The sequence below is a fragment of the Bos taurus genome, chromosome 7, assembly GCF_002263795.3.
Source record: "Bos taurus isolate L1 Dominette 01449 registration number 42190680 breed Hereford chromosome 7, ARS-UCD2.0, whole genome shotgun sequence".
In the NCBI taxonomy this organism is placed as follows: Eukaryota; Metazoa; Chordata; class Mammalia; order Artiodactyla; family Bovidae; genus Bos; species Bos taurus.
The window spans coordinates 4144125-4167430 of NC_037334.1; the positions used below are offsets into that span (position 1 = coordinate 4144125).

General features: G+C 53.7%; 1 protein-coding gene across 3 annotated transcripts in view; it reads right to left on the reverse strand.

Moving 5' to 3' along the window:
* Positions 1-20937, reverse strand: part of SLC25A42 (solute carrier family 25 member 42) — a 42672-nt gene extending 21735 nt beyond the window's left edge. The window contains exons 1-2 of one of the 3 annotated variants that reach the window (XM_059887970.1): positions 20852-20937; positions 19982-20085 (exon numbers count right to left, since the gene is read on the reverse strand). The gene's annotated coding sequence lies outside the window, so the exon portion shown is untranslated. Of the gene's footprint in view, positions 1-5909; positions 18451-19981; positions 20086-20851 lie in introns of those variants that run through there. The other 2 variants (XM_005208425.5, XM_059887969.1) reach the window with 2 other exon arrangements.
* Between the last annotated feature and the right edge of the window lie 2369 nt (positions 20938-23306).

Here is a 23306-nt window from a genome sequence, read left to right on the forward strand (position 1 = left end):
AGGCATCCCCTCACCCCACTTCTCTTGCCTAGAGCCTCTAAGAGGCACACCTGAACCTTCTCTTCTCCGCCATAAAGCTCTCTCCCCGCTGCTGTCTTTCAGTCTCTGCCAAATGCAGTGGTGGCAGCTGACCCCTGTCTCTAGCAAGCCTCTGCTGTTTTCACTGAAGTGGCCTTCGTTTATTTCTACAGGTAATTGCATGAAGAGAGGAGAAGAGACAGCTCTTCCTTATGGCAGAATTTCAACTAATGAACGTATGAGGAATGATGGACACAGAAAATCACCAACAGACAAATGTCAGTGTTCACTATTGCTGCCAAAAACTGCGAATGGGACTTCCTTGGCGGTCTGGGGTTTAAGAATCTGCTTGCCGATGCAGGGGACACAGTTCAATCCCTGCTGCTGGAAGGTTCCACATGCTGCGGGGCAACTGGGCCCATGTGCCACAACTGCTGAAGCCCGAATGCCTCAGAGCCTGTGCTCTGCAACTAGAGAAGCCACTGCAATGAGAAGCCTGCCCAGCATGAGAGAGTAGCCTCCCGCTTGCTGCAACCAGAGAAGCCCACACTCAGCAGTGAAGACCCAGCACAGCCAAAAACAAACAGATAATTCATTACCCTAGAGAAATTTTACAAAAAAGAACTACAGGTGGACCGACACTAAAGGGAGAGAGTGAAAATACAATGAGAAGGGGGATATCTGTGTGGTCTTCAGCATCTCTCCACAAGACACTTAATTTCTCTGGGCAGAGCAAGCTGGCAGACCCCATCTTGACCAAGCGATCAAGGTCAGCCACAGAGGACAGGACACAGCGACAGCTCGCACGCTGGATGTAACACAACGGGAAGGACACAGCGTCACTTGTGGGGTTTCTGCCAAAGACGCACAACCCCTGATCTGATCCCGAGGAAACATCTGACAAGCCACACTGAGGCACACTCTGCAAACAGCTGAGTGGTTCTCAGAGCGAAGGTCACGGACAACAAGGGAAGGCTGCGGAACCATCGCTTCACAGATCGAAGGTGATTCAGGAGACATGAGGACTAAATGCAACATCCGAGCCTGGACCAGAAAAAGAACCCAAGGGGGAAAGCTGATAACGTGAGGTTCCGGTCTGGAGACGAGACCCTAGTGTCGTGCCGATGTTTAGTTTCCGGCTCAGACAACCGCACCGTGTGTGAGACACTAACCATCGGAGCCGCTGGGTGAAAGGTATCAGGAACTCTCAGCTAGTTTTGTCATTTTCTGTGAGTCTAAAGTTATTTCAAAGTACACAACTTAAAAAAAAAAAATAAAAGAAGTTATGAGAAAACCAGGAGCTTCTGGGACTGCCAAAGTTTTCAGAGAAACACGTCAGATGCCTGTGGCTAGAGGGGCTGGCACAGTGGTCTGGCTCCTCCCTGCCCACCGGGTGCCTTTGAGCGGCGTCGCCGAGTTCTGTGCTGGGGAAGGGTGCTAGCAGTCATGGCCCCACAGGAGCGGTTAGTGTTGCCTGGCTTGAAGGGAGACCTGCGTCCTTCCTGGCAGGTGCACCCTGACCCTGGTCTCTCCTCAGGCCAAGGCCTTCACCCTCTGCCTCTGGCCCTGCACGTGGGGGTGAGAATGGGGTGAAGGCTGATACTCGACACGACGGAACAATGGCAGCTGTTGTTCATTAAATCCGTCTGCCCCTGTGTTCTCTGTCCAGCCTTAACCAACGCCCACGGATGACGCTTTACAGATGGGGAGGCTGAGGCAGCATGCGTCCTTGCTGGAGAGTGCCATGGCGATAACCATCACAGCTGATAACTGGGGCCATCACAGTCACTGCTTTATGTCCCTGCTTTGCTGATGAGATGTGGAGCAGCTTGGCCAGACCAAGAGCAGAAGCAACTCCAGCCTTGACATGGGACTCCAGAGCCACAACTGAATCCGTGTCCACAGAGCCCGGCTCCTCAGTGACCTCAGTATCATTTCATCCTGAATGCTTCTTCCAGAGAAGCATGTGCCCCTTAAGAAAGACTCTGTTTAACCTGAAGGAACAGTAGCGCAGGGGAGGCAGCGGTAAGAGTTTGGCTGCACTCAGCTCCTGAGACAACTCTCAAAGCCATGCAGAACTTGAAGCCAAAGGGCAGAGACCCCTTAGATCTGAGGAGGCTGGGTCACCGGAGGCCAAAATCAGCAAGTTCCTGAGAGGTGAGCCTGGAAGAGGCAGCCAAGGGGCCGGCTGAGCAGTCAGCGGGGAGAGCGGTCAGCGATGGAGACCCTGGGTAACCAGTCCCTGTGGGCACTCACCAAAGGCCGCGGGGTAGAAGGAAGGTGCTAGAGGGACGGAGGCCTGGTGTCTGGCAGCCTGAGAACGTTCAGTCTTGAACTTGGAAGAAGGTGGCCCCAGTCTCTGGCTCTCTCAAGCCTGGAAAGAGCCAGCGGAAATACTGTCTGGGGAAAGATGATACCCTGGACCTTGCGGGATTTAAAAAATCTAATATCTTGGGCCCAACCTGAGGTAATGAGGCGCAAAGGGAGACCGGATGAAAGGAGCAGAACCACCCCACGCAGGCGGGCTGGGCAGATGCCATGTTGGAAAATGCCGACGGGTCGTTCCACAGTGAAGGGCTAGAGCTGGTTCAAGCCCCAGTTGCCCCTTCCTGAATGGAGGGCCTTGTGTGGACCACTCCCTGCATGGAGGTGGCTTATGGGCAGTGGGCAGTGCCACATGGCAGTGCCTGATAAAATAAAGAAGCAGGGGCCTCTTGAGACCCCGCAGTGTCATGGTCCACAGATCTGAGAAGGGTGACCATGCAAACGGAGCCTGGGCTGACCCGGGCGGCGAGACCTTTACTGCTCTTGTTCTAACATAACTGTCCGCTGAACTCCGGGCTTTCTTCGGTTTTGTGAGTTATTCCCTGAATCTCCCTTTTCTGCCTCTGTGTCTCATCCATGAGCTTGAGGCCTTCCTCGTGCTGCAGGATAACTCCCCTCACCACCCTGTCTGGGCTTGTCCCAAGTGTTTTCTCACCATTAGCCTGGGTTGTGGGGTTCCAGGAGGTACACAGAGGTGGGGGGCCCTCTCCCAAACATTACACACGGGGCCCCTGAGGGCACAGATTTACTCTAGGGGCGATGAACCTGGGCTTCTTGGTTAAAGTGGGGACTTTAACCCCCGTCTAGTGATCCTTTTCCCCTTTCTAGACTCTTCTCTTTGGAACCAGCCCACTATGGGCAAGAGGTGGGGTGGAAGAGGGAATTTAAGCAAGAGGTTGAGAGGGGAGGATATATACATACACAACTCAGAATTCTTCCAGAACAGCGGTCTCCCCACCCCCCTTATCTACCTGCATGCTAAACTGTTTCAGTTGTGTCCAACTCTTTGCGACCCCATGGCTCGTCCCTCCATGGGACTCTCCAGGCAAGAGTACTGGAGTGGGGTGCCACTGCCTTCTCGGGGGCCTTCCCGACCCGGGATCGAACCCGAGCCCCTCTTGTCTCCTACGCTGGCAGCTGGTTCTGCACCACCAGTGCCACTGGCAGGCCCGCGTTTATTTGCTTATTCGGCCATTTGCTCAGATCGGTTTATCCTGTGGGCTAATCAGCGCTCTGTTACTTACTTACTGCTTCACTCTTCTAGCACGTGCTGTGCGGACTGAGCTGCTTCCCATCCATTGGAGGTGGAGGGGCAGGTCTGGGGAGGGAGACCCCAAGGACGATGAAACAGTGGTCCAAAAGGTTCCAGCAGCTGCAGCAGTCAAAACTGGGAGTGTGCAAGGAACAAACATCGGTGTGCGCCTATAGGGCTCAAACCTGACTGTGCACATAGATGTGGGGAGAGGCAGGGCAGGGTGCCTGCTCCCAGGGCCAGGCGCTGCTGCTCTGCAGACAACCCTCTGAAGGCTGCCAGCCACCCCCTGCCCCCAGCACCTGGGGAGTGGGAACTGAGGGCAATTCACTCCTTCACTCTGGGTAAGAGAACCTCAGACAGGGGGAGTGGTGCCACCAGGCAGGGCCAGGGTGGGAGGCTTGTGAGCAGGGACCAAATGGCCTGGAACCCTCTTATCCTGACATTTGGGGTAATGGTCCTGGAAAAAGGAGCCATAAGGACCACTCTGGTCCAATATTTAGAGGGCTGTGGTAAGCTGAGTGGTGGCCCCTAAAGACATCTGTCCTAACTCCCTGGGACCTGTGGATGTCACCTTACATGGCAAAAGGAAGTTTGAAGGTGTGATCAAATTAAGGAACTTGGGATAGAAAAACTGTCTTGGATATCAGGATGGCCCTAATGGCATCACAAGTCCTTCAGAGAGAAAGGTATTTCCCTGCTAGTCCAGTGGTTAAGACTTCATGCTCCCAACGCAGGAGGCCCGGGTTCAATCCCTGGTCAGGGAGCCTGATCCCACATGCTGCAACTAGGAGCTCACACACAGCAAAGAAGATCCTGCGTGCCACATCTGAGACCCAGCACCACCAAGTAAATGGAGAAAAAGAGAGAGAGGGAGGGAGGCAGGAAGGTCAGAGAAGGAGAGGTGATGATGGAGGCAGATCTCAGAAAGATCTGAAGACGCTACCCTGGCCTTGAAGGCGGTAGAAGGGACCATTGTCAGGAGCACACAGACGGCCTTCGGGAGCCGAAAAAGGCAAGGAAAACAGAGCTTCTTCTGGAATCTCCAGCCCCGCAGACCCATTTTAGACGTCTGACCCCCGGAACCAAAGGATCCTGAGCTTGTGTGGCTTTCAGTCTCCGTGTGTGTGGCAGTGTGCTACTGCGGCCATGAGAAACTGACAGACTGTCGCAAGATGCTGGGCAGTGGCCCTGGGGGACGGTGCACAGAGCCACAGGAGAGCGACTCCAGGTCAGCATAAGACGAAGAGAAAACCACAACGGCCAGGGCTGCCTGCAGCCCAGTGGCTGCCCCGGGGAGGCTGGTAGGTGCCCAGAGCCTCCTCGTGCCAGGCCCTGCTGGGCCCTGGGGGCATGGCAGCAAACTGGCATGTGCCCTCACGCAGAAGCAAGCAAGACAGTTCAGAGAGCTGAACCATCACACCCCAGGAAGGAATTGAACGGGGAGATGGGGACCCAGATTCAAGCCTGGGTGGCCAAGCTGGCCTCCTGAGGGGATGCTGGAGCTGACGCTAGAATAGACAGGGTTGAGGGTAGAGGGGTTGGCAGGAGCTGCATTCCAACAGTGAGTCAGGGTGTGCAAAAGGCCTCTGGGCAGGAATGAGCCAGCCAGAGACAGGAGAGCCTGTGGATCTGTATGGGCAGCGGGGAAGCCGGGGACAGGCTAAGGAGGCCTAGAGAGGCTGCCCGTGGGGTCACTCAGACAGGACAGGGTCCGACGGAGGGAGGTTGGGGGGACCCAGGAACCTGCCCATGTCCTCTCTGAGACCCCGGAGTGGTGGGCTTGTTTTCTGGGACGAGGCGGCCTGGGAGGGGCCAATGTGGGGGCAGGGAGGCCAGCAGGGCAGGTGGCCCTTGTTTCAAGGGCTCCACCCTTGGCAGATTCTTGCCCACCCCCGACCCTGAGCTCCCCAATTGAGAAGAGACTGCCAAGACTTCTGGTCCTATCTTGTGGTCCCATTACAGCACTGGGGAGGATATGAGGGCAAAACATATAATGAATCTAAATTTAATTAAAAAATAGACCCAGTGGGGGACTTCCCTGCTGGTTTGGTGGCTAAGAATCAGCTTTTCAATGCAGGGAACACAGGTCTGATGCCTGGTCTGGGAACTAAGATTCCACATGCCGTGACAACTAAGCCTGCACGCTGGAACTACTGAGCCCACAGGCTGCAGCTGAGACCCAGTGCAGACAAACAAATAAATGTTTTTAAAAACACAGTGGATTTGCACTGGAAATCATCTAGCGTCAGTCCTGTCTGGGGGTGCTGCCTCCTCTCTCCCGCTCCCCACCACCCTCTGCCTCGCCACTCACCCTGACCCAGGCTGGCTGGAATGGTCACTCCTGTGGTTCCTTCCAGGGTCGGTGCTCGGCCTCCCCTCTGCCACCTGTCAGGGAAGTATAACTGGGAAGGGAGAGTCCTGGGTCCAAAGCTGGTTCCGGCCCTCGCCCGGTGCACGCCCTTGGGCAGTGCCTTAATGCCTGGGGGCCTGGGCTCTCTGACCTGTGAGCTGGGCTTGGCCAAGCCTGGGGTGAGTGAGCCGGAACACAAGAGAACCACGTTCCCCCGACTTCATCCTGCTGAGGTCTGCCCGAACTTGCCGCAAGGACCTGGAATCCTCCTGTTCCAGAATGTGCAATAGGGCTGTGGCTGTGGAAATCAGTCTGGAGGCTCCCCAGCTACTTGAACACAGAGTTACCATGTGACCCCAAGACTCTACTCCCACTCTGAAGAGCTGAAAACAGAAATTCAAGCAAATCCTCGCACTCCGTGTTCAGAGCAGCACTGGTTGCAATCGCTAAATTATTATTACTCAGCCATGAAAAGGAATGAATTCCTCTGGGGAAAAAAAAGAATGAAGCACTGACATGAGCTACAACACGAACGAACCTTGAAAACCTTGTGCCAAGAGCAAGAGGGCAGACACAAAGGGCCAGGTGTTACGAGACTCCACACGGATACATCAAGTGTCCACAGCACGCAGGTCCCCAGGCACAGAAAGCAGGCTGGAGGTTGTCGAGGCTGGGGGAAAGGGGACAGGCTCCCTCTTCAGGAGGTGACGAGGTTCTTTTGAAGCGGCAGTAGCACAGCGCTGGGACTGCACTACGCGCCACTGAACTGGGTGGAGTGGGAGAACTCCCGATCGCTCCAGTGGATAGGACTCTGAGATCCCACTGCAGGAGGCACGGCTTCAATCCCTGGTCAGGGAGCTACGAGCCTGCATGCTGTGAAGAACGGCCCCAAAACCAAAGGAACAAAAGGTAAAATGGTAAATTTTAAGTCATGTGTCCTTTACACACACACACACACACACACACACACACACACACACACACACACAAACCCAGCCGGTCCTTCCCTGGTGGCACAGTGGATAAGAATCTGCCTGCCAATGCAAGGGACGCAGGTCCAGTTCCTGGCCCAGGAAGAGCCCACATGCTGCGGAGCAGATAAGCCTGTGCGCCTAGAGCCTGTGCTCTGCAGCAAGACACCCGGGTGAGAAGCCTGCACACTGCTCCCAAGAGTAGCCCCCACCCACGCAATCAGAGAAAGCCTGCACACAGCGACGAAGACTCGGTGCAGCAAAAACAAAGAAACAAAATTTAAAACAGCACACTAAATAGCCCTCCACTCCATGTGCCCTGGGAGGCCCTTCTCTGATCCATCAGAGAAGCGCTTCCAGTGCCCTTCCAGGGTGGTAGGAGCCTGGTCACACTTCAGGCCTCCCTTTCCTCACCAACCCTCTTCTCCCTTCAGTTCAGTCGCGTCTGACTCTTTGTGACCCCATAGACTGCAGCACGCCAGGCTTCCCTGTCCATCACCAACTTCCGGAGCTTGCTCAAACTCATGTCCATCGAGCTGGTGATGCCATCCAATCATCTCATCCTCTGTTGTCCCCTTCTCCTCCTGCCTTCAATCCTTCCCAGCATCAGGGTCTTTTCCAATGAGTCAGCTCTTTGCATCCAGTGGCCAAAGTATTGGAGCTTCAGCTTCAGCATCTGTCCTTCCAATGAATGTTTAAAATTCATTTCCTTTAGGATTGACTGGTTTGATCTCCTTGCAGTCCGACGGACTCTCAAGAGTCTTCTCCAACACCGCAGCTCAAAAGCATCAATTCTTCAGCGCTCAGCTTTCTTTATGGTCCAACTCTCACATGCATACATGACTGCTGGAAAAACCATAGCTTTGACTAATGGACCTTTGTCAGCAAAGTAATGTCTCTGCTTTTTAATATGCCGTCTAGGTTGGTCATAGCCTTTCTTCCAAGGAGCAAGTGTCTGTTAATTTCATGGCTGCAGTCACCATCTACAATGATTTTGGAGTCCCCTCAAAATAAAGTCTGTCACTGTTTCCATTGTTTCCCTATCTATTTGCCATGAAGTGTTCAAACCTGATGCCATGATTTTAGTTTTTTGCATGTTGAGTTTCAAGCCAGCTTTTTCACTCTCCTCTTTCACTTTCATCAAGGGGCTCTTTGGTTCCTCTTTGCTTTCTGCTATAAGAGTGGTGTCATCAGCATATCTGAGGTTATTGATATTTCTCCTGGCAATCTTGAGTCTAGCTTGTGCTTCATCCAGCCCTGCATTTTGCACAATGTACTCTACATATAACTTAAATAAGCAGGGTGACAATATACAGCCTTGACGTACTCCTTTCCCAATTTGGAAATAGGCATTGTCCCATGTCCGGTTCTGACTGTTGCTTCTTGAGCTGCATACAGGTTTCTCAGGAGACAGCTAAGGTGGTCTGGTATTCCCATCTTTTTCAGAATTTTCCACAGTTTTTTGTGATCCTCCCCTCCCCTACTAGGTTATTTTGAGTCGGATTAACTGGGTGGTTGCCATGTACATGCTCTGGGGAAGCGCCACCATGGAGAGGGTGGGGCATGGCAACCCACTCCAGTGTTCTTGCCTGGAGAATCCCGTGGACAGAGGAGCCTGGCGGGTTACAGCTCACAGGGTCACAAAGAGTCGGACACAACCAAAGAGACTCAGCGCAGACACAAGGGCTGGGGGAGAGGGCGGTTAGTGTCTAAAGGGGATAGAGTTTCAGTCTGGGAAGACGGGAAAGTTCTAGAGACGGATGGTGGTTTCGGTTGCACAACAGTGTGAATGTACTTAATGCTACTGAACTGTACACTAAAAAACGTTAAGATGGTATATTTTATGTTGAGTGTGTATGAATGCTCAGTTGTGTCTGACTCCTTGTGACCCCATGGACTGTAGCCTGCAAGGCTCCTCTGTTCATGGAATTTTCCAGGTAAGAATACTAGAGTGGGTTGCTATTTCCTCCTCCAGCGGATCTTCCTGACCCAGGGATTGAACCAGCATCTCCTGCATTGGTGGTAGGATTACCCCTGAGCCACCTGGGAAGCCTTATTTATTTTGTTGTATATATCTTAACACAATTAAACAAGAAATTCAAGCACAGACAAGATGCACCTGTGATGTTAGGATCAGATGGGGTTACCTTTGGCGGGTCAGACAAGAAAGGGGTGTGGAGAGGTCAGCTGGGGGTCTTGAAAGGCTCTGTATCTTGATCAGGTTTCACGTGTGAATGGACGTAATAATTCCTGAGCTGTACATTTATGGGTTATTCACTCTACTGTGTGTAAATTACAGTGCAATAAAAGACTTTAAAACCATAAAACAAAACAGAAACCTTCTTGGCCCCTCCCAGGCCAAGTGAGTCTGAGCTTGAGAGTCATGTTCCTAACTCCCAGGGTTCTCTGGTGGCATCTGGGGCACGGGGGGTGACATGCACTGCTTGCTGCTGCTCATTCCCCTCCCCGCCTGCAGAGGAAATACCTCGGATGACTTTGAAAATAACTGGAGTCTGGAGGAGATGCTTAAGCTCCTGCAAGGTGGGCCACACATGCTGTGGACGACCAGACCTCTCCTGGAGACTGCACCCTGGTAGCCACTACTCCACCCTCTATCTCCTTGGAGCAGGGGACGCTGACCCTCCCTTTGACTCCAGGGTGACTTGGGTGACCCTGCTCAGGTCATGAGAGCTCACTTTCCTGGGTTTGGAGTGCTGGAATCAAAGCTGAGACTTTTGAGGGAGCCTCCTGTGCTAGATAAGTCCTTTTTCTCCAAGGAGGGGAAGTTAGGCCAAGGGCAGTCAACACAGAGCCAAGGTCAGGAGGGGGAGGCAGACACCAGCAGACTTGGGGTGTCCTGGCACCCAGCAGGCCAAAAGAATCTGGAAGGTACAGGAAGCACCTGGACTTCTTCTCCCTGGAGCCCACAAAGCCCGTTTTCAGTTCACCCAGTTTGGGATGGGGTTTTTTCCCCAAATAACAAGTGTTTATTGGGACGTCCCCAGTGGGTCCAGTGGCTAAGACTCTATTCCCAAGGCAGGGGGCCTGAATTCAATCCCTGGTTAGAGAACTAGATCCCACATGCCACAGCTAAGACCCAGCACGGCCAAATAAATACCTTTTAAAAAGCAAAAACCCAAGTGGTTATCTTTTCACCTGCTATTTCTATACCACTCAGTAAACAAAAGTTAAAGTGAAGTGGGGATGGGGGCAGGGGACACCATGCAGCAACATAACTTACTGAACAGCACTATCTAAGAAACATGAACCTCAGACTTCCCTGGTGGTCCAGTGGTTAAGAATACGCCCGCCAAAGCAGGGGACACAAGTTCGATTCCCAGTCTGGGAAGATTCCACGTGCCTTGGGACAGCCAAACCCTTGAGCCGCAAGTACTGAGCCCACAAGAGAAGCCATGGCGATGAGAAGCCCGCGCACCATAACCAGAAAGGAGCCCCTGATGCTGCAACTAGAGAGAGCCCAGCTGCAGCAGTGACGAGCTTGTGCACCGCAACTATGGCCATCAGAGCCAGGAGGAGGCCGCTAAACGCGCAAACAAAGAAACACGAGCCTGGGCCCCAGGGCCTCAGACGGCCCGTCCTACGGGCACCACGCTGCAGCCGCTCCACGTCCAAGGCCGTCCTTACACACACTCACGGACAGACACACACACACACTCACAGGCAGCTCCCTGAGCAGGGCCACCAGGCATGCCAGCGTGTTGCAGGGTCACCCACAGTTGGGTGACCCCCCGTAGGACGAGGTAAGTGTTTACACAAACGGGGGGGGGGGTGCAGTTTCTCGGGAGATGGAGTTCCCAGCAGCTGTGGCACAGACCCCGTAATCTCTTGGCAAAGGGAAGCCTATTAACATCCTATCTGCCTGTTGATAAAGGCTGTTTCCTCTTCCAGTTAATGGGCCTAAGTGAGGGGAGGCATCTTACGTAAGGCCTTTCCCTGTTAACTCTGCCCAGCTGGCTGCTGCCTGCTCCTTCTCCCTGCTGCACGTGCCCTCCAGTGCATGTACTGCAGACCAACTCCGGTCACTGCAACCCTGTGCTGCTGTCTCTACAGGTCAGACACCCATGTCCTGAAAGACCCAGAACGTTCTATGGGCAATCACTGTCCTTGGTCCTGGCAGACAGTGCTGCCAACGCCTGTGGTCAGTGGTGTGTGAAGTAACCTAAAACAAACTGAGACATTTAATGGTCTTCATGCTCCTCTGCTAAGAGGCTGCACTTGTGTAAAATCTTAACCCCAAAGCCGTGTGTTCCTGACACACGGAGCCCAGCACAGGGCTACTCAATTGCACCTACTCAATTATTTACTGGATGAGTGAATTGATTTCGCTTTGGCCGTGTTCTCCATCCTACTCCTACGCCTGGCAAACTCCTCTGCATCCTTCAAAGCCCATCCTAAATATCCTGGTCTCACCTTCCCAAGGTTAGCTGCTCTGCCTGGACTGAGCACTCCGTGGTTCTCTGCTGTGCTGGGAGGGGTTGTTTTCCACACCCCTTCCCCACTAGCCCAGGGACCCTGGAAGGCAAGAACCTGGGTCACACTTAGTGGCAGTGCCTAGCAGAAAGCCAGAGGTGTGGACCTGAAGCCACTGTGAAGACAGTGTATCATGCGCCAGCAGCATGAACACCCCTTTTCTATCACTGTCTGCCTTGTTCCCCGGGTGGGAGCATGCCCAGGCTCCTTGCCATGCTGAACTGGTATTGTGGGAGGATGGAGTCTAGTGTGTGACCTTGGACATGTTATTAAACCTCCTTGGCCTCATTTTCCTCCTCTGTCACTATCTTCTGAGGCTGGGGTTGCCCAAGCAGGTCTCTGGGGTAGCATGCTCCCTAATGAGGCGTCAGACAGGGGCTAAGGTCACCCGGTTCTATCAAGCAGGCCTCCCCAGCTCCCATGCCTCACCATGTACCTACACACTTCCATGCTGGGGCTTCCCAGAGGGCTGAGCATCAGTCTGTGGCATCCGACCCTCGACTCTGTCTCCCGCAGGTTCATCTCCTCAAAGTGTTAAAATCTGGAGAGTGGCGCCCCACTGTCCATTAAATGATGGCAGTTTAGGAAGCTCCTGCTCTCACTAAGCCCTCGGCCATGGGGCCATGCTACCAGCACGGCTGCTCAGAGTCAGCAGGGCAACCTCCGACTCGGACATTCAGGGCTGGTCAACATTTGGCTCTGACTGATCAAAGAGGCGCCCTGGGGGACTTCCCTGGTGGTCCAGTGGTTAAGACTCTAAGCTTCCACTCTTCCACTGCAGGGGGCAATCAATCCCTGGTTGGGGAACTAAGATCCCACATGCCATGTGGTAGGGCCAAAAAATGGGGCTCATAGGCCCCAAACTGTCTGTTCTTCAAAGTCTGGCTCTTAGGCACCTCATCACTAATGGGAGGCTAGACTAGTCACTGGCTAAGGTGTGACCAGCAAGGCTATAAGCCATATACTCCACCCCATCCCCTCCCTTCTCATGGTTGCAGAGACCTGCCCAAAGTAGGGGAGGGGAGGGCAGCATTTCAACTAAACCCCCAGGAGCGCCTGTCCCAGAATCTCTGGTGACATTCGTGCAGGGCTCTTGCCCCGAGACATAAATCAGAGTCACTGAGTGTGACCTAGGAATCAGCTCTTTAGACAGGGCGAGGGTGAGATTAGCTGTGTTGACATTGTAGACCAGGCAGGTCGTGGGTCAGCGTGGCTAATTAATACCTAATGAAATGTACATATTGACTTTCTTAACTCGTACCATGGCAAAGGTACACCACTTGGAGACAGAGCAATGGCTCTGACATCCGTTCGGAGCTCTGTCCTGGCACATTTCCATCTTGGAAGTCTCGAAACTTCCAAGGCAGGTCTTCCATTCTGGTCCTCATCTCATAGTCGGGGAGGTACAGGTGGTCAGAGGGTCTGCTGATCAGCCTGTCCACAGTGGCCTGGCCTCAATGCAAGACCTCTCCTGTGTCTCTCATCACGGACCAGGTCCTTCAACCCAATCCCCTCTCAGGACCCTCGCGTGTTCCCTGGCCCGGCCTTCTCTTGGGTCCTGCCATATTCAGGCTTGCTTGTTTCCTCTGCTCATAATGCTCTGTCACCTCGCTAACTCCTTGCTGGCTTTTAGGTCCCTGGGAGCTCCTGAATTAGCACCCCCAGCCTCTGCTCAGGACCCATCAGATACAGTGCCCCAGTTCCTTGGGGGTATGTCTGAGCCACTCCCATGGCCCACACCCTTCTGAGCTGGTATTTCTGCCTCCCCCACACCTGTCCCTGACCCTGGCACACAGATATTTACAGATGATAGAAAAGCTGTGCTGTAAGGCTTCAGGTCTGTTCCACTCCTGGAAGCTGTGCCGGTGGTGGCATTCCAGGACATTGTATAAATATCAGATTCTAACAGTGGCAGGAAGCACAGTGCTATGGGTGACTGGTTTGAAGGAGGACAGGACCTGGATTCAGGACAACCTAGGTCTGCCTTAGCTTTCCCACGTTTTCCCTATGTATCTTTGGACCAAGGTCCCCTGACGCCTTGGTCACCCTTCTGTAAAACTGAGATGATCCAGACCAGACTCCGTAGGTAAGCACATGCCAAGGAGTGGCAAAGAGCAAAATGAAGACATCTGTTCACATGTCTGGGTCCTTGCTAGCACCGAGCAGGTGCTCCCATCTTCCAGCAGGGAAGCAGGTGAGTGAGGGAGCCGCGGGACTGTGCACACGGGCCACCTGGAGGGCCTGAGAAGTGTGTTCTGACCCTGCCGGCCCATCTTGTCTGAAGCAGCAGAGGCTGCTGGACGAGCACCTCCTTCAATAATGTCCTGGCAGGAATGCTGGCTCTGTAGCTGTAGGGGTTAAATGAGGTCTCCTGAAGTTCGCGTCTACCCAGGACCTCAGGAAGTAACCTCATTTAGAATAGGGTCTTTCAGGTGTAATTAGCTAAGGATATCAAGATGAGTCATCTTGGATTTGGTGGACCCTAAATCCAATGATGGCTGTCCTTAAAGGAGGATACACATACAGGGAAGAAGGTCACGTGAAGACAGGGGAAGGGACTTTCCGGTGGTCCAGGGGCTAAGACTGCACTCCCAATGTGCGGGGCCCGGGTGCAGTCTCCGGCTGGGGAACTAGATCCCACATGCCGAAACTAAAAGATTCCCTCATGCCCCAACTAAAGATTCTGTGTGCCATCACGAAGACCGGAGATCCTGCGTGCCGCAGGTAGGACCCGGCACAGACAAATAAATAAATATTAATTTTTTTAATTAAAAAATAAATCTTCAGAAGACAGAGATGGAGATTAGGGTGCTAGAGCTGCAAGTTGAGGAACTCAAGGACTGCTGGCAGCCGTCAGAGGCAAGGAAAGGGTCTCCCTCAGGGTCCAGGTAGGATACAAGCCTGCTGTCTTAGTCAGTTCTGGCTGCTGTGATAAAACATCGTAGGCTGGGTGGCTTGTAAACAGAAACGTGAGGCTGAGAAGTGCCAGCAGATTTGGTGTCTGTTCAGATTCTCTTTCTGGTTCACAGAAGTCCACCTCTCTGCATCCTCACAGAGCAGACGGGGCAGGAGAGTTCTCTTGGGGCTCTTTTAGAAGGCCATTAATCCCACTCGTGGGGGCTCCACTCTCATAACAGAATCATCTCCCTAAGGCCCATCTCCTAATACCATCACATGGGGGATTAAGTTTCAACATACGAATTTTAGGAGAGACACAAACATTCAGTCCACAGCACCTGCCAATCCCTTGATTTTGGAGTTCTGAACTCCACAACAGTGACAGAAGAAACTTCCGTCGTCTCATGCTGTCCAGTTTGGGGTTATCTGTTATGGCAGTTCCGGAAACGAATACAGCAGGACTCCGAGCCTCCCGAGTGCATACTGTGCCTTGGCTAGTGACCTGCCCACGGCCCTGAGGTCATCGCACCTCTCTTTGTATCCCATAGGTTGCCCTGATGGCCAAGCTTCAACAGAAAGCCTGGCTTCTCCTGATCGCTGTTGAGACCCTGTAACCTAAGCTCTCAGCTGCAGCAAAAGGTATTCAGTGAAGAAAACAAACGTTGACAAGCGTATTTTAAAAATAGCACAGGGACCAGGGAGGGGCCGCTGGGGCAACATTCTACTTTTTAAACTGGGTGTTGGTTTCCTTATTCTTTCTACCTTCTTTCTTTTCATGTGCACATTATGTACTATTATTACTAAGAAGTAGTTCACATTTAAAATAAAAAAATACAATGCATTTTTTAAAAGAGCTGGCTTGCAAAACCCAAATAAGCTAACGGCTCCAATCAACTCAATATTCCTCTAATGTCTAAGTGCCAAAAAAGAAGACTAAAATACGGGATGACAAATGTGAAAAGGCCTGCCCTTGGGCTGATGACGCCCTCCACCTGGTGCCAATAGTGGGAAATCACTGACAACGCAAGAAAGTCTCAAGACAACTTCCCAAATAGATTTAACATCTGTGACTTGTGTCAGCCTCATCTGACACCTTCATTCTTTTGCTGGATCCCAGTGTAAAAAAAAAAAAAAAAAAAGAAAGCAACAGTCAATATTTCCGACCTGCCATCCTGGGACTCCAGGCAGTGCCTGCATCTTTCTCTAGAAAGAACCGCCTCTCCCACTGCCAACCACTATAGTTACCTTCAGAGCCCTGCAGAGGAGGGACTCAAATATTTTTTTGGACGGAACTTTAGACTCTCGAAGAGAAACAAATCTAATGTTTAATCACCACCCACTACGGGCAGGAACACCTCAAAAAGGGACGGATAGAAAGATTGGAGAGACCAGAGCTTGACAATAACCGCCCTGGCCGCCAGGGGAGGAAATGGGCATTCCAACTCCACAGCTGAGAATACTGATGACTGCACAGCCTCCACGGAGGAGCATTAACCATTTAGATGTACGTGTCCTGTGGCCTGGCCACTCTTAGGAGGTTGCTGCAGCTGGATGTTAAACTCCATGAAGACAGAGACGGTTTGAAGTGTCTGTGCTTGACTGGAGCCCCACACACTTTTACTATGAATTGCTCATGCAAGACTCAATCTATTCACTGCAGTTTGGTTTGCAAAAGCAAAATATGAGGGACTTCCTTGGTGGTCCAGTGACTAAGATTCCAGTTCTCCCAATGCAGGGGGACTGGGTTCGATCTCTGGTCAGGGAAATAGATCCCACATACCGCACCTAACACAGCACACAGCTGCAACCAAGACCCGTGCAAAAATAAATAAAAAATATATATTTTATAAAAAAGCAACATATGAGAGACAACTTAAACAGCCATCAGTAAGGAACTGGTTATAAAGTCACCCACCCTTTTGATACAATTTGATACAAATTTACCAGTGGTTTAAAAGGGGCTCTTAGACCACCTCTAGAAGGGAACATTGTTATATAGGAGAAACTATTAACAATGAGGCCCTCCAGAAGGGGATAGGGTAAAGGTATGGGGAGATCTGCCTGGTTTTTACTCTTGTTTCCTTTCGTACTGCTTGATTTTATTTATTTTTACCATGTAGATCAATTACCTTGTCAGTTTATTCATATCTTTGCATATGTATATATATATATAATACATGCATGTACATACATATAAAATGTGTGCATGTGTATAACCAAATACATACAACATCTACAGATACACATACACACACACGCACACATTTTAAATGACTCTGTTTGAATTTGGACAGAAAACCCCACTGGCTTTAGAACAAGACCCTTCAGAACATTCCAGCACCATCTTTCCAGGGAGAGACGGGGGCGAGGGGTGGGTAGGTGTTAAGAAGTACTGTGCAAGCCTTACAGGAAATGGCACGTTATTGCTTTTTTAACAATAAAGCCACCAGCCTCCTTCCACACTGCACACTTGTAAATCACACTCAAGGGAACTTAAAAAGTTCCAGAAAAATCTTTATCCCCAGCACCAAGCCAGGCTAGTTCTGCAGTTTATCTCTAAGCAGCTGAAACATTAGCCTTCTCATTCTGAAGAGTGTTTCGTTACTCCCTCAGTTTATCAGCATCAAGGGCCCAAGGAGCTCTCCCGGGTCAGCAAGGAGACTCAGTCTATAAGAGCTGGAGCCAGAGTCCCAAGGTCTGGCAATCCCCGCCACCAGGCGACACTGCGAGCTGGGCCAGAGGCACCCTAGGTGTTAAAGCCCAGCTGCAACAGTGCCCCCGCCCCCTGCAGCTCCTGGACTCTGAGACACGTGCTCAGAAAGCAACCAGGGGCCGCCCCTTCCAGCTCAGCCTTTCCGGACCCAGCCAAAGTCATGACTCCTGAGGAACAGCTGCAGGGAGGGTGGGGGTCCCCTCCCTACCAGTCCCTTAGAAATAAACACAACAGATGGGCACAAGTTGGGGAGGTCCACAGAGAAGGGTCAGCAGCAATGCTCAGTGCTCAGGAAGAGGTGGGCAATGCCACTCTGGTTCAAATCGCTTTAGGTTCGTTGCTGGTGAAATGGAGATAATTCCAGTTTGTCTGGCTGATAGGATTATGCTAAGCCCGGAAATCACTTAACAGACCATCATAAATGAAAAGATAACATCTGGGTGGGCTTTTTCTCAGAAGGTGGTGGTGGAAGGTGCCGTGATCCTGAGACAGCAAGGCTTGGGTGAATGTTGGAAAACCTGGATTATAGAGTGGGCACAAACACAGGTGCATGTGGAAGAAAGTACAGGTGGGTACGGACTGGGGGGGTTCAAGTCACAAGGGACTGCCAAGGGCACGAGACAGGTGTGTACCTGTGCAGGTGGACGTACCTGAGGGCGCTGACCCAGATGACTTAAGATGGGGGCAGTGAGAGGGGCACAGACTTGGGTGTGACAAAAGCCAGTGAGGCAACGGAACAAGTTGAGACATGAGTGGGGAATGGTGAGTTTGGGGTCACAGGCTCAGGCGTCGCTGTGGGGGGTGCAGGCCCAGGTGTGGTGGCGCCGAGAGGAGGAGAGGAACGCCCTGTGGTGTAGGGGGCATCGTCAGGGAAGGTCTCAGACGATGTGCGAGGAGGAGGTGTTCGAGGGTTGGGGGCGCGGTGTCAGGTGTGTGAGCGGGAAGGAATATAAGGGGGGGGGGGGTCAGAGAGACAGGTGCGCGTAGGGGTGCAGAGTCAACTGTGCGAGGCACCTGGTGGCACGGCCTCAGGGGGTGAGGGATGTCAGCGAGGTGGACAGACTCAGGTGTCTGACGGGAGATGTCAACGAGAAGGGCTGTGCTGTCAGTTATGTGTGGTTTGTCGGTGAGGGCCTCAGATACGGCTGTGGGGATCCCAAGGGGGCATCAGGTGCGCGGTGTGGAGGTCGGGGGGTCGGCTTTAACCTCTCCCCGTCCCCGCGATGCTGCTGTCACGCCCCGCCTCGTCCGCCCCCGCCCCGGGGCCATGACAGGACTGCGCCTCGCCCTAGGTCGGCCCGACAGGCGCGGGCCCCCTCGACGCCTGCGCTGCCCCGCGCCCCCCTCGCCCCCTCACCGGCTGGGACGTGTCGCCACCGCCGCTGCCGCCGCCGCCGCCGCCACCTCCAGCCCGCCACAGCCCCGCCCCGTGCACCCTCCGCGCGCGCCGCGGGAGGGGTCCAAGCCGTACTCCGATTGGCTGCGTGCTGGCCAACCATCCCTGGAGGCAGCGGATATTGGTGGAAATGAAGCAGACGAGCAGCCCCTGAAGCCAATCACTGAGGGGTGAAGGCGGGACTATTGGGAGAGACTATGGGGCCCCCGGGTGGTCCAGCTGGGCGCTAGGTGCTGGGAGGCGGGGGCCCGGAGGCGGGCGAAGATTGGAGCCGCGGAGGAAGACGGGCAGCCCTGATGGCCAATGGCTGGGGGTCAAGGGCGGGGCTCCGAAAAAACTTGCGCGACTGGCGCTAGAGGAACTGAGGGCGTAGCCCGGAGGGTGACGGAGATTGGCTAAGAAGCAAAGACTGTCAAGGCCGGCGGCCAGTCGTAGGGGTCGTCGGCCGCGCTCCCGGACAAGACTTGGAGCAAAGTGCAGAATTTGGCCCTGAACGCGGTGACCGGAGGTGGCCTCGAGCGTCCCACGCAGGGTCTCCTGAGGCTGTGGCGAAGTCAGACCCTCTGGCCACCCAGTGCAGAAGCAAGACCTCCCACTTAGGATGTGAACTTGGCCATCACGGCCGGAGGACTCGTGAATAATTCAATTCCTTACTACCCACTATTCCGCTGCAGATGATACAGAGAAGACAGAGACTCAATGGAGGTCACTCAGCTGCAGCGCAGGGTACTGCGAAGACGTGGAAATAGGTGGAATACTACTCACGCGCTTTATGATTTTCTGAAAATGTTTGATTTCTCCGAGTTTAAGCTTTCTCTTCCAGGGATCAAATGACATCCGGGCCACCTCCCTGCTAAGCCTTTGGTGAATAAACCGAATCCTAACCACAAGCCCGTGAGGTCAAAGCGACCATTGGCTCCATTGTACAGAAACCAGAGCACAGAGAGGTCAAGCTCCTTGCCCCTGGTCACACAGCACTTCAGCAGGCTCAAAGTAGCCTACTTTTTGGAAAAGGGGTGGTAAAGACCCTGCCTGCCAATGCAGGAGATATAAGAGATGTGGGTTCTATCCCTGGGTCAGGAAGATCCCCTAGAGGAGGGCATGGGAATCCACTCCAGTATTCTTACCGGGATAATCCCATAGGCAGAGGAGCCTGGCGGGCTATAGTCCATAAGGTTGCAGAGTCTGACACGACTGAAACGACTTAGAATGCTCTCAAGGCAGTGTGAGAGCTCAGCCACTGGGGGCCTGAGTGACCAGCCACTGGCTGACGGACGACACAACCTTGAGTAAGGCCCTCAGATTCCTCATGGGACAATGATTCCTACACGTTGACCTTTCCTCTCTGGGACTGCTCCTCTGGGAGAACTTATATTCCAGCCCTCCGCTTGACCTTCAAGTGAAAGCCTTTACCCCCTCTGCAGGTTACATCTGGCCTGCGAGCCCCAGCTTTTCTGTGAGGTGTGGGGTCATGGGATTCTTTGCAGATAGGGAAGCAGCTGCTGTCCAATACTAGGCTGTGTCATTGGCACCTCTCCCGAGCCCACCCCATTCTCTGACTCACCAAGTGCCAGGGCAGAGAGGTTTACAAATGTTCCAGATACTGGCTCTTATTTCCTCTAGGTGTGGGCTGGGGTTGGTGGAGATCAAGTTCAGAGCCAGGGAAGCCTGGGAGAGAACAAGGTTGAGCTAGGCTGTGAAAGTGGCTCACATTTCAGGGCTGTGCAAATCCCCTGCCAAGTACGTAATCCATAACTTCTCAAAGGGCCTCTGTAAAGAAGCAGTGTGGGGCTCACAAGTGGGAGCCACTAGCCTAGGCCTACCATATGACTCCTGATATTCCCAGCATATTCCCACCTGAGCCTCTTCTCAGGCATCTCCCAATTGTAGTTTGCTTCTCCTGCAACTTCCAGGCCCTGGTCTCGATTTGGCCCTCTGGAGAAGAGGAGGAAGCTGCGTGCTGAACACCTGCTGGGTGTTGGGTCTTTCCTGAGCCAGACACTTCTCAAACACCATCTCATGACCTGACTTCCAGATGCAGGTGATGATGCCCATTTTGCAGATGGGAAAACTGAGCTTTGTGCAACAAGTGTTTCTTGCTGGGAGGGCCCGGGGCTGGGTTTGAACCCCTGCTTTACTTGACTTGCTAGCTACAGGACCTTCCACAAGTGCCTCAAATTCCCTTGCCTCAGTTTCTTCAATTAGCTCCTAGGGTTGATGGAAATATTAATAAAATGAATGGAAGCAAACCACATGTTGGCCACAGCAAGTGTTTGCTGAATGTTGCCTGGATAAACTGTTCTTTTCAGGGTCTCTGTTTCCCTCTCTGTAAATAGCACCTGATGGAATGTAGACATAGACCGACTATGGGGATGGTGTGCCATGCAAAGAGGGAGGTATTTGTACTGGAGAAGTCCCCAGCTGCAGCGCCCACCTGCTAGGTCCTGTGAGGGAGGCAGCAAGCTCCTGGAAAGTCCCACAGCACCCCCAGGGACACTGCCAACTGGGGCAAGGGTCAGGCAGTGGCCCTGGAGGTGCTCAGTGGGCTGTGGCTTCTGTTTGCTCATCAGCAAGCTGGCACTGGCCCACCTCTCAACAATGGCAGACAGTGCCTCTCAGCATCATCAATAGACACCCCCCACCACAGGCACCTTGGCTGTACCTGGCCAGGGTGCCCAGGGGACCCAGCTCTCCCCTGTCCGCTTGGCTTCCCCTGGGCAGGACACTGACTCTCTGCATCTCCAGTTCCTTCTGTCTCGGGAATCCCAGGAATCATCTGACATGACGGCCATGAGCCAGGCCCGGGCACAGTGACAAGGGCTTAATCAACCAAGGCTAGAGAGCCATCTGCCCAAGGTCAGGTTAGCAACACTGGCAGCAGAGGAGGGGCATGGAGGCGGGCTGAACTGGGTTCCCATCCCATCTTGGCCCCTCGAAAGCCGGCGAGTCTGCTTCTCATCTGGAAAATGGGGTTCCCAGGCCCTGCCTCTCAAAGGTGTTCATAGTGAGAGCAACGTTGCCCCTTTCCCAGGACCCCGAGCCCTTCCCTGGCAGGGGGGACACATCATTGACACCTTGGGACGCCACAGAGATGACGGTCAGGACTGACCGTCAGTTTCAAGGCAGCCTCAGTCAGTGTCCCAGAGGCTCAGAGAGGCCAGGCCCCCTCCCCTAAAAGCACACGGCAGTAGAGGAAGAACTGAATGTGCTGGCCCCTCCCTTGAAGCAGCTTCCCCCTTGGCCCACATTTCTATCGTCAAGGAGGACAGAAGAGCGCTGTGTGCCGGACACCCCCAGCCAGGCAATGCTGGGGGCTGTGGCCCTGTGCGGGGACACACTTAAGCCCATTTCCAGATGAGGAGGCGGAGGGCCACCTGAGGGAGCAGAGGAGAGACTGGAACGTGGGCCTGGTGGACCTCAGTGAAATGCGGGCTCTTCAGTTGGAGGTGGGGTTCCACCCCTCTGGGGATGTCCAAACAGGCCCTGACCCACACCCACTGAAGGCACGCTCAGGCAAGGTGGGGAGGACTGATAGGCAGGAGCCACTCTTCTAGAAGAGGGCTGCAGCTGTGGGAAAGCTGGATGGGATTCCAGGGGAGGTGACTAGGGCGGCCAGGGCAGAGGCCTCCCCTACAAGCACCCTGGGTATCTCCTCATTTACTCGGGTGAACATCTGAAAACACTGATGGGAAGTTGGCGCAGAGCGGGGAGACAGGAGCCTGCTCATGGGCAGTGGGCCGGAGCGGGGGAGTCAAAGGAGAAAAGCACACAAGTGAGGTGACCTCAGATGGGGGCAGAGGTCAGGGACACAGCCCGTGATCACGGGGCACCAGGGCAAGGGGGCAATAGGGCACTTCTCTGAGAAGGCAACGTGTGAGCTGGAACCAGGTGCCAGGAAGGAGCCAGCCATGGGGAGGGCTAGGGAAGGATGCTCCATGCAAAGCATGACATGTGCACAGGCCCTGAGGTGGGGAGGCTGGAGTGACTGGAAATGTGATTACAGGGGAACATGGGGAAGATGCAGATGGGAGCGGGGTAGGGCCTGGAGGACAGTTTGGTTTCATGTGGAGGGCGATGGGGAGCTACAGGAAGACTCAGAGCAGAGCTGAGGCAGCAGTTACAAGGCTGGCACCTCAGGCTTCCCCGAAATGGACTAGCAGTACCCACTGCCCACGAGACAGATGGAGGAACAGGAGGGTCACGGGGCCTCCAAGGACACAAGACTGATCCAAGGTCTCATGGCTGGAGCCTGGAGTGGGTACGGATCATCCCACCCACGGGCTGAGTCCCCAGTGAGCAAAGACAGGCCTAGGGGGCTGGGGCAGAGGTTCTCATCAGCCCATGGAGCTGGCAGGGCCCTCCCCATCCGGAGGGGAGGTGGAACCCGGATGACACTCCTCCGGCAACTCTTCCCGTGGGCCAATTTCCACTGGGACCAGGAGCCTCCTGGGAAAGGGCTTGCGCTGACTTTGAGGACTGAATTCAGACCTTTCTCAGCCTAGAGGAGGCGAATGACAAGCGGGGTGGTGGAAACTCAGACGGGTGAAAAGGGGCTCCTGCCCTGTGGGCTTGAGTTGTTGGGCATGACACCAGGAGGCCACCAGGGGGCCTGAGGCGGCCCTGACCTGACTGGAACACAGGGGATGCCCGGAACTGCCAGGTGACCACACCATGAGCCCGAGGATGAATAAAGAGGAGAGCTGGGGTCTGCCAGGCACCGCTGCTGGGTGACACCTCCAAGACACTGGCAGAGGGTGGGCAATGGGGGCAGCAACAGTGACGCCCACCTTATGGGTGGGGAAATGGGTGCTCAGAGATGGAAGGCCGGCTGCCCCAGCCAGCCAGCTACCGAGGACCTTGACACAGTCCGGTGGTGGAGAACGCAGGGT